At 37.3% G+C, this 10,144-nt stretch overlaps 1 protein-coding gene across 7 annotated transcripts in view; it reads right to left on the bottom strand.

The window, feature by feature from the left end:
- Window positions 1-10,144, bottom strand: part of LOC125648763 (E3 ubiquitin-protein ligase TRIM71-like) — a 157,135-nt gene that overhangs the window by 122,524 nt on the left and 24,467 nt on the right. For 2 of the 7 annotated variants that reach the window (XM_056151525.1, XM_056151528.1), the window contains exon 1: window positions 8,510-8,697. The exons of 3 other annotated variants lie outside the window; for them this stretch is intronic. The gene's annotated coding sequence lies outside the window, so the exon portion shown is untranslated. Of the gene's footprint in view, window positions 1-8,509; window positions 8,698-10,144 lie in introns of those variants that run through there. 2 more of the 7 variants (XM_056151527.1, XM_056151531.1) reach the window with 2 other exon arrangements.

Raw genomic sequence — 10,144 nt, 5'->3', positions numbered from 1 at the left:
AGTAGCATCGTAGGTCTCTGAACGACCGACAATCGATCATCGGCGACAATCGTTTCATCACTAGTATAAAGTACCCCTTTTCTGAGTGTAAAAAACAAATGGCATGACAAACCGAACCATATTGCTACTTCGATGTCCGGTGCACGTGACCTTTGACCCCAAAATCGATAGGGGACATCTTCATCCCATGGGTAGTCCATATGTATGATATGGTGACTGTAGATGGAAAGGATAACGCTTTAGAGCCCGGAAACCATATTGCTACTTCGATGTCCAGTGCGGTGACCTTTGACCTTTTGACCCCAAAATCGATAGGGAACATCTTCATCCCATGGGTAGTCCATATATATGATATGGTGACGGTAGGTGGAAAGGATAATGCTTTAGAGCCCGGAAACCATATTGCTACTTCGATGTCCAGTGCGGTGACCTTTGACCTTTTGACCCCAAAATCGATAGGGAACATCTTCATCCCATGGGTAGTTCATATGTATGATATGGTGACGGTAGGTGGAAAGGATAATGCTTTAGAGCCCGGAAACCATTGCGTCTAAAGACGGACGGACAGACAGACGGACAACCCGATTCCAGTATACCCCCCCACAACTTGTTGCGGGGGGTATAATTATTCTGATACATTTTGTGTAGAGATAATATAGAGAATTCTTCTGATACATTTTGTGTAGAGATAATATAAAGAATTCTTCCGATACAGTTTATGTAGTGATAATATAGAAAATTAATCTGATACATTTTGTATAGAGATAATATAGAGAATTATTCTGATACATTTTGTGTAGAGATGATAGAGAATTCTACTGATCTATTTTGTGTAGAGATAATATAGAGAATTCTACTGATACATTTTGTGTGAGATAATATAGATAATTATGACCACTCTTCGTTATTTTTACCATTTTACATGAGAATAAGCATTTTACGTTTTACGTCCCGTCAACAACTTTACACTCATATTGAGACTTCACCAGTGGCAGAAGTCCCACAAATTTAGACTCAGGGCAGTAGTAGTGAAGAAGCTTTTATCATGACACGGGACCTCTGATTTTAAAGTCCATTCTTACATGAATATTCACATTTCATCTGAAAAACCTGCGATCCTAACTTTTAAATACTGAGATACGCGACGACACCTCTGTTAACGTCTAAATGTCAAAGATTTATTTCCAAAACTTATTATTACCTATTGCATCAAAAACGATAAGTTTACAAGTTTTAGTTTTAAGCTTTAAATCTTCAGTAGGTTCACAAAAAACAACAAATTCCATGTCATGATTATTTTATTATTAAATTATTGAATGAATGAATATTTATATAAAACTTTTTTATTCGCTTCAGTGTCTCATATTTATTATCTTCTGCTTTTATAAAATTCAGACAAGTGTTTGATTTGTTTAGATCATTACAGTTTGATATGCTTAGTTAGTCATAGTATATTTTGATATCCTTTTTAGACATTAACAGGTATTTGTGGACCTTAGAGGGAATGATAGATTGATCATAGATAGCAGAATCATTAAACATATGGAAACACCATTTAAATTCTTCTTTGTTCCTTTTGTTCATAGGTAAGGCCATCCTTAAAAATATCTTCGTTTCCCGCACCCAACCCGCCATTTTCAACATGGGTCGGTCGGTCGGTATTTTTTTTTCCTAATTGAATGTCTGTCCAAAGCATTCATATATGGTTTCATGACAGTGTAGTTATTCAAATAAGATGTGCTTAAACAATTTGCAAAAGATTAGTTTCTCTTTAAAACTCTTCAAATAATGGACAGTTCATTTATAAAAAGAGGGAAGACAATAAAATTGATTTACAAATGTATTTTGATAAACATTTATTGATAACAGAAATAACCTGCACAAGAAAATGACTACCATGAATTTTTCAATCTTATAAAAACGTACAGGTAATGCAGGTAACACAGATAACATCCTGTATATTTGGGATGGTATATACAAGCTAGCAGGGTTTTCTCGGGCTCGGGTCTTCACACCTGCCTTAAATTAGCTCTGCCCCGCACTTAACTTACCGGAGGAAAACCGACCGGTTGAAAACCTCGGTCTTTAAGTCATAACCTTGGGTTTTGATTGAAATTCACCATTTTTTGTACATCCTTTTCTGCTATTCCTAAGTATGCATTTAGAGTTTTTTATACAGTACATATGTATCAGCAAACTTACACATGAATACTATATACTAAGTTTGGTCCCACCCTGGGGTCAGAACCCTTACTCTGGGGATCATCAAATTTACAATATTGGTAAAAGACTACCTGCTTTATCCACTTAGTTTCAATTTAGTATCAACAGCAATAAAGAAGATGTTATTTAAGTGTTATTTAAGTGTTTTACACATAAACACTATATAGTTGTTTGGCCATGCCCTGGGGTCAGAGTCTCTACCCCGGGGATCATGAAATTTACAATTTTGGTATAACCCTTCCTGCTCTCCTTCACCACCCATTAATGATTTTTTTTTTTTACACGTGGTCGGTTCTTAAGAAGAATTTTGAAAAGTTGTCAATTTTGGGCAGTTTTTGCCCTGCCCTGAAGGTCCCAGGGGTGCTGCAGACCTGAAATTTACAATTTACGTCCCCCTTGTCCAAATAATACTTCATACCAAATTCGTAAAGATTTTCACAGGTAGTTTTCAAGAAGAAGTTAAAAATAAACAATTGTTCATGCACGACGGACGACAACCGATTAGGCTGTATATATATTGTTAAGCGAATTCATATCCAAGGCCAAAAACAATATATGTTGGCTTCCACTCTTTCTACCTACCCTAGAAAATGTCCCTATAAGAAATTGAGGTGAAAAAACCGTGAAAGTAGAAACCAACATACTATATTTTTTAGCCCGATCAGGCCAATGTAAATGTATTCATGTATTTCAGCGAAAGGAGCGATAACTCTTACAAGCAAACATTAAAAAAAAAGGCAATACTTATATTATTATATATATAAATAATTACGCGTCCCCGTTGCCGGGGTAAGTGTAATGTCGTCTCGGGAAGCAGACCTAGAGTGATCAAAGTAGCATTGGGCGCCGTCGGTAGGTGGCGCTGGTGGCAACATTTCCCGCAATCACAAAAAGTTGACCTCACTGCGCTAGGTATTTTTCACCGTTTAATATGATAAAGCCCGAGGTTTAAATACGAAGGTATTAACGTGAAACGAAAGTAAGGAGTTCAAACTTTACGTATATGGTGATATAGAAAGCACGTGGTACGAAATGACATTTTGTCGGTATTTTGAAGTGAGAAAATACGTTGCAAAACCAGAAATCGGCCATATACGCAGATTTTACGGTGACATTTAAATAATTTGAACTTCCTTTTTCTTTAAACAACACTGAGATATGCGTATATGTCTGAACATAATGTGAATGTGGTTAAATAATTTTTTTAACCTGATGGGTAGAATTTACAAGAACGATAACTCTAATATTTGTAATAGGACACAAAGGGAAAATAAATCAGGCGTACTTCATTGTCCACAATAAATCGCCGATATATGTGATTCAATGAAGTTTCCCGTTATCAAATTGTCATGTTTATTTTAGAAGATACATAATTATCCTAGATGTTGTACTTCACCTTGCAAATTGATACTGTACCATCAGTAGGTGGCGCTCGCGGCATAAACAAAAGTTGCTTTTTTTTAGAACCGCCTTGGCTGAGGCCACAAGCGGTATCCAGGGCAGATGTCGCATTGCAGAAAATGATCTTTCGCAAGGCACAGAACCAACTGGCATGCTATTTTCCAGCATGCATAATTGCTTTGTTTTACTCTCACTACAGTCGTTTTACCAGTTCCGAATAGGGTTACGGTTGGTCACTGCTGACAGCACAATTAATGGTTATTTAAAATCGAAACTGTATGATAAAATTACTTCTATGTCTGTGGATTCTAATACAAGTTATCAACATGTAATATTTATTTTGAGAAATATGTATTGCGCCAACAAACCTAGGTCGCCGTTTTACCTGTTGCGAATAACCCGATGAGTTCCGAATACGTTATCGGTTACCACACAAATCGACCCCAGTGCAAACATATCCTGTAATATACTGTTCTGTTGATATGTCCTGGGTATCCTTTGATATTTTGAGTTCAAGTATCTCCCATTTACATGTGCAATCACTGTTATGCAAAGTAATATCTTAAAATTGCCAGAAAATACATATGTGCATTAAACCTTTTATTATCAAAACAATTTTACACAATTAAAACAATGCTGAAAAAATAACTGACTAGATTCTTCTATTTTTATACCACATGCCAAATGGCATTGTATCATTGTTATGCAAATTTCATATGTCTTTATAATTGAAACATTTGCTCATGAAATTCTAAATTCTCTGATATTTAAAATCCTGTTTTGGTTAAGAAAAAAAAACATAATTAAGTGTCTTGAAACCTTCAATATACAACACAAAATGCTCACTATTTAGAAACTTAAGTAAATACAATGTCTACTGCCATAGCTTCTCGCTCAGGCATGTTACTTAGTGTACTGATTATGAGTTCTTTGGCTTCATTCAAATAATCTTTAGACACTGACGAAATAATATAATCACATGGTATGACAACACCACCTCCCTTCTCCATAACTGGAGGCCAAGGGGGGAAACTGGGACATGGATCCCCCAGTGCAATAGCCTCTACTCTGCATCCCCTCTCTATTAATTGTCGAAAAACAAAACCTAATCCTCTTGGGGCATGTCCTATTGGCAAACCTGCAATATCTTTTAACTGAAGATGTCTTTTAGCATCTGTTGTTATTTCATGCAGCTCATTAGGAAATGTAGATAGCTCTGGTACCCAAACAAGAGATGCATGAGGATCAACAATATTTGTATACTCTAAGTCAACCATAAGCCGGTTTGTTGACATGGCAACAGTAGGTGGTCGAATTTCATACACATGGTAACCTTTAATAACTGAATTCTTAATCCATATTTCTGCACTTTCACCAATCTCTACATGTCCTGTTTTGGCTTTCTGAAAAAATGACAGATTAAAATTCAAATTACAGATTATAAAATAATAAGAGTATATAATATTTAGACAATCCTACAGAAATGTTATTCACATAAAATTTTTATATGTCTTAATGTTTTTAAATTTGTTTTTTTAATTACTATTGCAGGTATCCCCTATTTTTACAAGATCAAAACCTTTATTGGAAAGAAACCATTCTGTATCTTATTAACTTAATTACATGAAGACGCCTCAGTGGCACAAAGATGGCAGATAAAGTCCACAGCTGCAGTGCCTGGATTGAATGTCATTTCATCAGAATAACCTATTGGAATACAATCCTTGTGCATCCATTTTTGACAGGAATCACATTCCACCCATGTTGTTCCCACTTGAAGCAAATTTTCTTCTTCAAAACTACCAGAGCAGATGGGACATATTGTTTCAGATGTACCAGAGTTAGCTGCTGCAGCTTTCTTATTGTTCTTCCTTTTTGTTGCCTGTGCAATTCTTGCTGAACACTTTACTTTAACTTGGCTTTGACGTTTGGTACATGTAACTACAGCTGACTTGGATTTACCCTCTCTTGCTTTCTTCTGTGAATAGCGTTTCCTTGCATTTCTTTCTTTTTCTGCTTTCTTTCTGGCAAAATCAAGTTTATGCAAAGCCATTTCTCTTATGGCACCAGCTGATGTCAAGCTGTATGGCAGAGAACTTAACAGTTTTCTGGGTTTACATTTTGCATCAGTCCTCGTTGCTTTTGGTAGTCTGGTTACTTCTAACAAGGCTGGTGAAACATCTACTCCTGTATCAGTATTCTCTGGAGAACTAATCATTCCAGCATTCTGTCTTTCTTCAGGGCCACTTTCCAGAGCAGCAGAAGCAAGCAAGTCCAGTCCAAAGTTTGGTGTTTGCTGTTCCATATCCTGACCATCATGGGATACACTATCTGTCTCCTTGGGTGTATCTATTGGACTTGTCACAGACAAGACAGAAGAGTGTGTTTTCTCTTTCAATTTTTTATAAACACTGAAGCCTGGAGAAAGAGTTTCAAGATCCCAACCTTCTTCAATTCTCCTCTCGTACCGTTCCCTGGTTGGTGTTCCTATAGCATCGCTATACATCCCAAAAGCTTCTGTTGCTGCTACGGATTTTTTCTCTGGAACCCTATTCTCCTCCGTGTTGCTGGATGTTATAGGTCCTTCCTCCTCTTTATCTTCATCTGTGACAGTGAATGTTTTAGATGGCTTAAGTCTGTCATTTGATATGGCCTGTCTGCATACAGGGTATATGCCAGAGCCTTTGAAAGCTCCAATGACAATACTTGGCCTATAAAATGAAAGGTATGTTTCATTTAACTTTGCTGCAAAGTTCTTTTTGGTAATAGGTTTGTCAGGGTTTAATCTAGTGTTTTTTCGGACTGTAGTATACCATTCCTTTTTGAACGGACCAAATACACCCTTGTCTAAAGGTTGCAAAAGGTGAGTAGCGTTAGGCACTAACCTGTAGATCTCAATTTGCTTGGTTGCTGCTTTGGTAAATATATCCATATTGATATGAGAACTAACACTGTCAATTAGTAAAACCACTGGCCGATCATCTTTACTCACATTTTCATCAAAGTGGTCTATGAATGCAGAGAAAGTGTTTGAATCCATCCATCCCTTTCGAGTGTAGTGTATTACTGTTCCTCTTGTCGCCCCATTCAAAGGGTCATAGGCAGTTGGTTTAGGCCCTGGATACACACAAAATGGGGGTAACACTGCTCCCTCTGCATTAGCACAGTACATTACTGTCAGCCTTTGCTTTGTGGACCCTCCTGACAGGTGTGGAATATCACCTGAATACCTTTGTCTACATGGACCAATAACAGAACCAGCTTTGCTCCCCATAGTAAACCCAGTCTCGTCTGCATTGAATATGCGGTGGGGCGTGTCTAACATGTCCTGCTCCGACAGAAATGCTGTATATTGGTCAAACCACTTATCTACAACGTCTTTGGTTACTTTTGAACGAGAAGCCTCTAGAAGTGTCTCTTTCCGCTTTTCCAGTTTGTCAGTATGTCTAGCCATAAAGCCATAATACCAAGCATAGCTTGGTCTACTATCTTTAAACATGTTCTTGCGCTTCTCTTTTTTCAGAAAGTTCTGCACTAAATCTAATATATCTGAAGGTCCTAGCCCCATACCCCTTAATGCCATTTCACTGACATAATGAGCTATAACATTTTCTTCATCAAGTGATAAAAAAGGCTTTGGCCCATTTCTACTTTGGACTGATACTTTCCCACTTACTCTTCTCTGGAGGAAGGAAAAGGATAGATCATACTTTGCAGCAGTTTTATTTATACTCTTCCCTGTTTGTACCTCAAATAGAGCCTTTTTAGCCCTTGTATTCCTGGTTGGTGAACAAGGAAAACCTCTTCTATACTTCTTTTTAACCTTGCTAGCTGAACGAATAACTGGACTTCCCTTTGGCTTCACAGGTTTAGTTTTCTCCATTGCAAGTTAACTACTCCTAAAATAAAAAAAATTCACTATATCTTTTATGTCAGTGTATCTTGATGTAACCTCATGTGGAAACCTAATTATTTGTTCGCTTTAAGTACTAAAACTGGGGCTAGATATTGCTGCATTTGTGAAAACTGTAGCCCATACATGAACTGCCCCCCCCCCCACCCCCCCTATATACAACTATCGTCTTTCATCATCATATGCTATTTTATTTTTACAACTCATACCTCTTAATTAAAGTTTGTTTATGTGTCAGACACAAGGATAGAATCTGCATGTATGTCAAAGTTGCTAATCATGTCCCAGAAAAAATTTCATTGGATATTCGTGTAGTTATTCGGAACTCATAAATGACAAGCCAAAATTAATCCAATATTGATTATATAAGTTCAATTCTTTTTCTTTTGTGAATCTGGGGATTGAAAGGGCTGATTTGATACTCACTTTTGCTGGTGTAAACTTCACGTAATCTGCTTTAAAAACACGCGCGTCTGACATATTCTTCTCGCACAAGCGTTGCAGTGACTAGGATATATATAAAACGAAAGTGGGTCATTTCTAAAAATAGTCCGAATCCAACAGACCTGATCGAAGAAAGTCAAGCAACTCATGTTGCTTAAACGACCAATTACCCACCTTCATAACAGGGCTATCGATGCATTTTTACTCTTCTGTTTTAATTCTATTTATATGTTTTACTAATTTAACTATTCGGAACTGGTCAAAATTCGGAACTGGTAAAACAACTGTAGTGGCTTTGGTACAATCTTATAATCTTTTCTATCAAGGATATTGATAAACAACAATTAAGATATGTGTATATGTAATCGATACAATGATATTTGTGAAGAATTTCATAGAGAAATACTATAATTTTCCTCGTCCGGTAGCTAAAATGAATGTCGTCTCGGGAAGCAGACCTAGAGTGATCAAAGGAAATTCTGAATAAAGGAGACCTGCGTTTTACAATCATCAACATTCTTACTTTACCACGTTTAGATACTTTTATCCGTAGTCTTAGTTCCCTCGTCTCTGCTGGCAATGTTGAGTTTAGCAGTCATGTATTACACACACGAAGATAAACGGTGAAAGCCAACTAAGCCTACAATCTCAGCCCTGTCGTCTGCTGCGCCTGGCCTTGATGTAATGTTCCTGTTCGCAATGGAGCGAAGTTCCTTCAACAGATAGGATTTATCGCTTATTTTCATCTCCAACATCGAACCCGACCACAATATTTTCTGTTTATTTTTACCCGCAAACAAGACTAACCCCATAGCCAAGTGCCCTTTACATGTTTGGAGTCTAATTAAAATTAGATCGTATGATCCGCTCATCTACTATCGCTACACGTCTGGGTGCATCTCAGGATGTAGTCTAATTAGATACACAAAAATTAAGAGGAAAAAAGGGGGATTAAAAAAACTTGAAGATACCATACTTTTTAAGTCTGTAAAACCACTATATTATGCCAAGATTTTGATAAAGTTAATAAAACTTCCACAGAAAAGATGGTGTTTATTCATTATTAAGGGCTCGCACATCAATTTTACTTTTCCCCCATTCTCACAATGTCAAGGTTTTGTGATCGCGTACCCGCCACATAAATAGGGAGGGTGCGTAATCACAAACCCTTGGCATTATGAAGATGCTGTTCGTCCGAATATTGCATGTAGTTGAGGGTAACATTGGCATTTTTAAACATCGGTTGACAATGATTTTCTGGGGGTGAAAATTTTCAATGTTACCCTTAACTACATATATTTCTATAATAATGTCATTTGAAAATGCGTAACAATACCTCAAAAGTAGAATAGCACTAATCCAAATTCGTCATCACGCGATTCAAAAGCGGCATTACGCCTTAAAAATAGTAAATAATATAGGGAGCTCCCACCCCCCCCCCCCCCCAATATTCAAACTTAACGTAAATCGTGGTATCTTGTTTAGAAAAAAATACAAAACAATGTAAAAAGCAATAATTTCTTCCACTCCCAGAGAAATGAATGACAAAATCTATTGATTTCTTCAATAACGTTATTGGGAGAACTTAATTTTGTCCAAAAACCCTTAAAATTTGCGTAATTTCATTAATGTCACCACATAAAAAAATGATAGAAAATAGTACAAAAGACTAAATAGGAGATATATTTCAAGTCATATAAAATCTGTAAAATCCAGGAGCTTCCCGGGGCTTCGCCCCCTGCCCCGTCCCTCCCCCTCCCCCTCCCCAGGGCTTCGCCCCCCACACCCCCTGTCTCATAAAGTGGCACCCCCCGTAACCACAATTCCTGGATCCGTCCCTGGCTTCTAACAGATGATTCCTTATATAACTATTGGTATTTTCTGATTTAGATTAAGAATGAGATGACTTTTTAATTCAAACATGAATTCTGTTAGGGAGAACCAATATCGGTTACCCCCTCCCCCTCGTAGGTTTAAAAGAAAAGGGGGGGGGGGTCCAACGTAGTCAAAACGAAATACTACATCAAAGGGGAAGCGAATTTCATTCATACTTGATAACCTTCACAGGGGCCTGAAATATTGAATAATCATTCGAGTTCGGTTATACAATCTGTTTCGTTATCTTTCGTTTTGGTGCATTTCATTTCGTTTGAGCGGATTTCG

This window comes from Ostrea edulis, chromosome 10 (genome assembly GCF_947568905.1).
Source record: "Ostrea edulis chromosome 10, xbOstEdul1.1, whole genome shotgun sequence".
Classification (NCBI taxonomy): Eukaryota; Metazoa; Mollusca; class Bivalvia; order Ostreida; family Ostreidae; genus Ostrea; species Ostrea edulis.
This window is presented reverse-complemented; position numbering and strand designations above follow the sequence as displayed.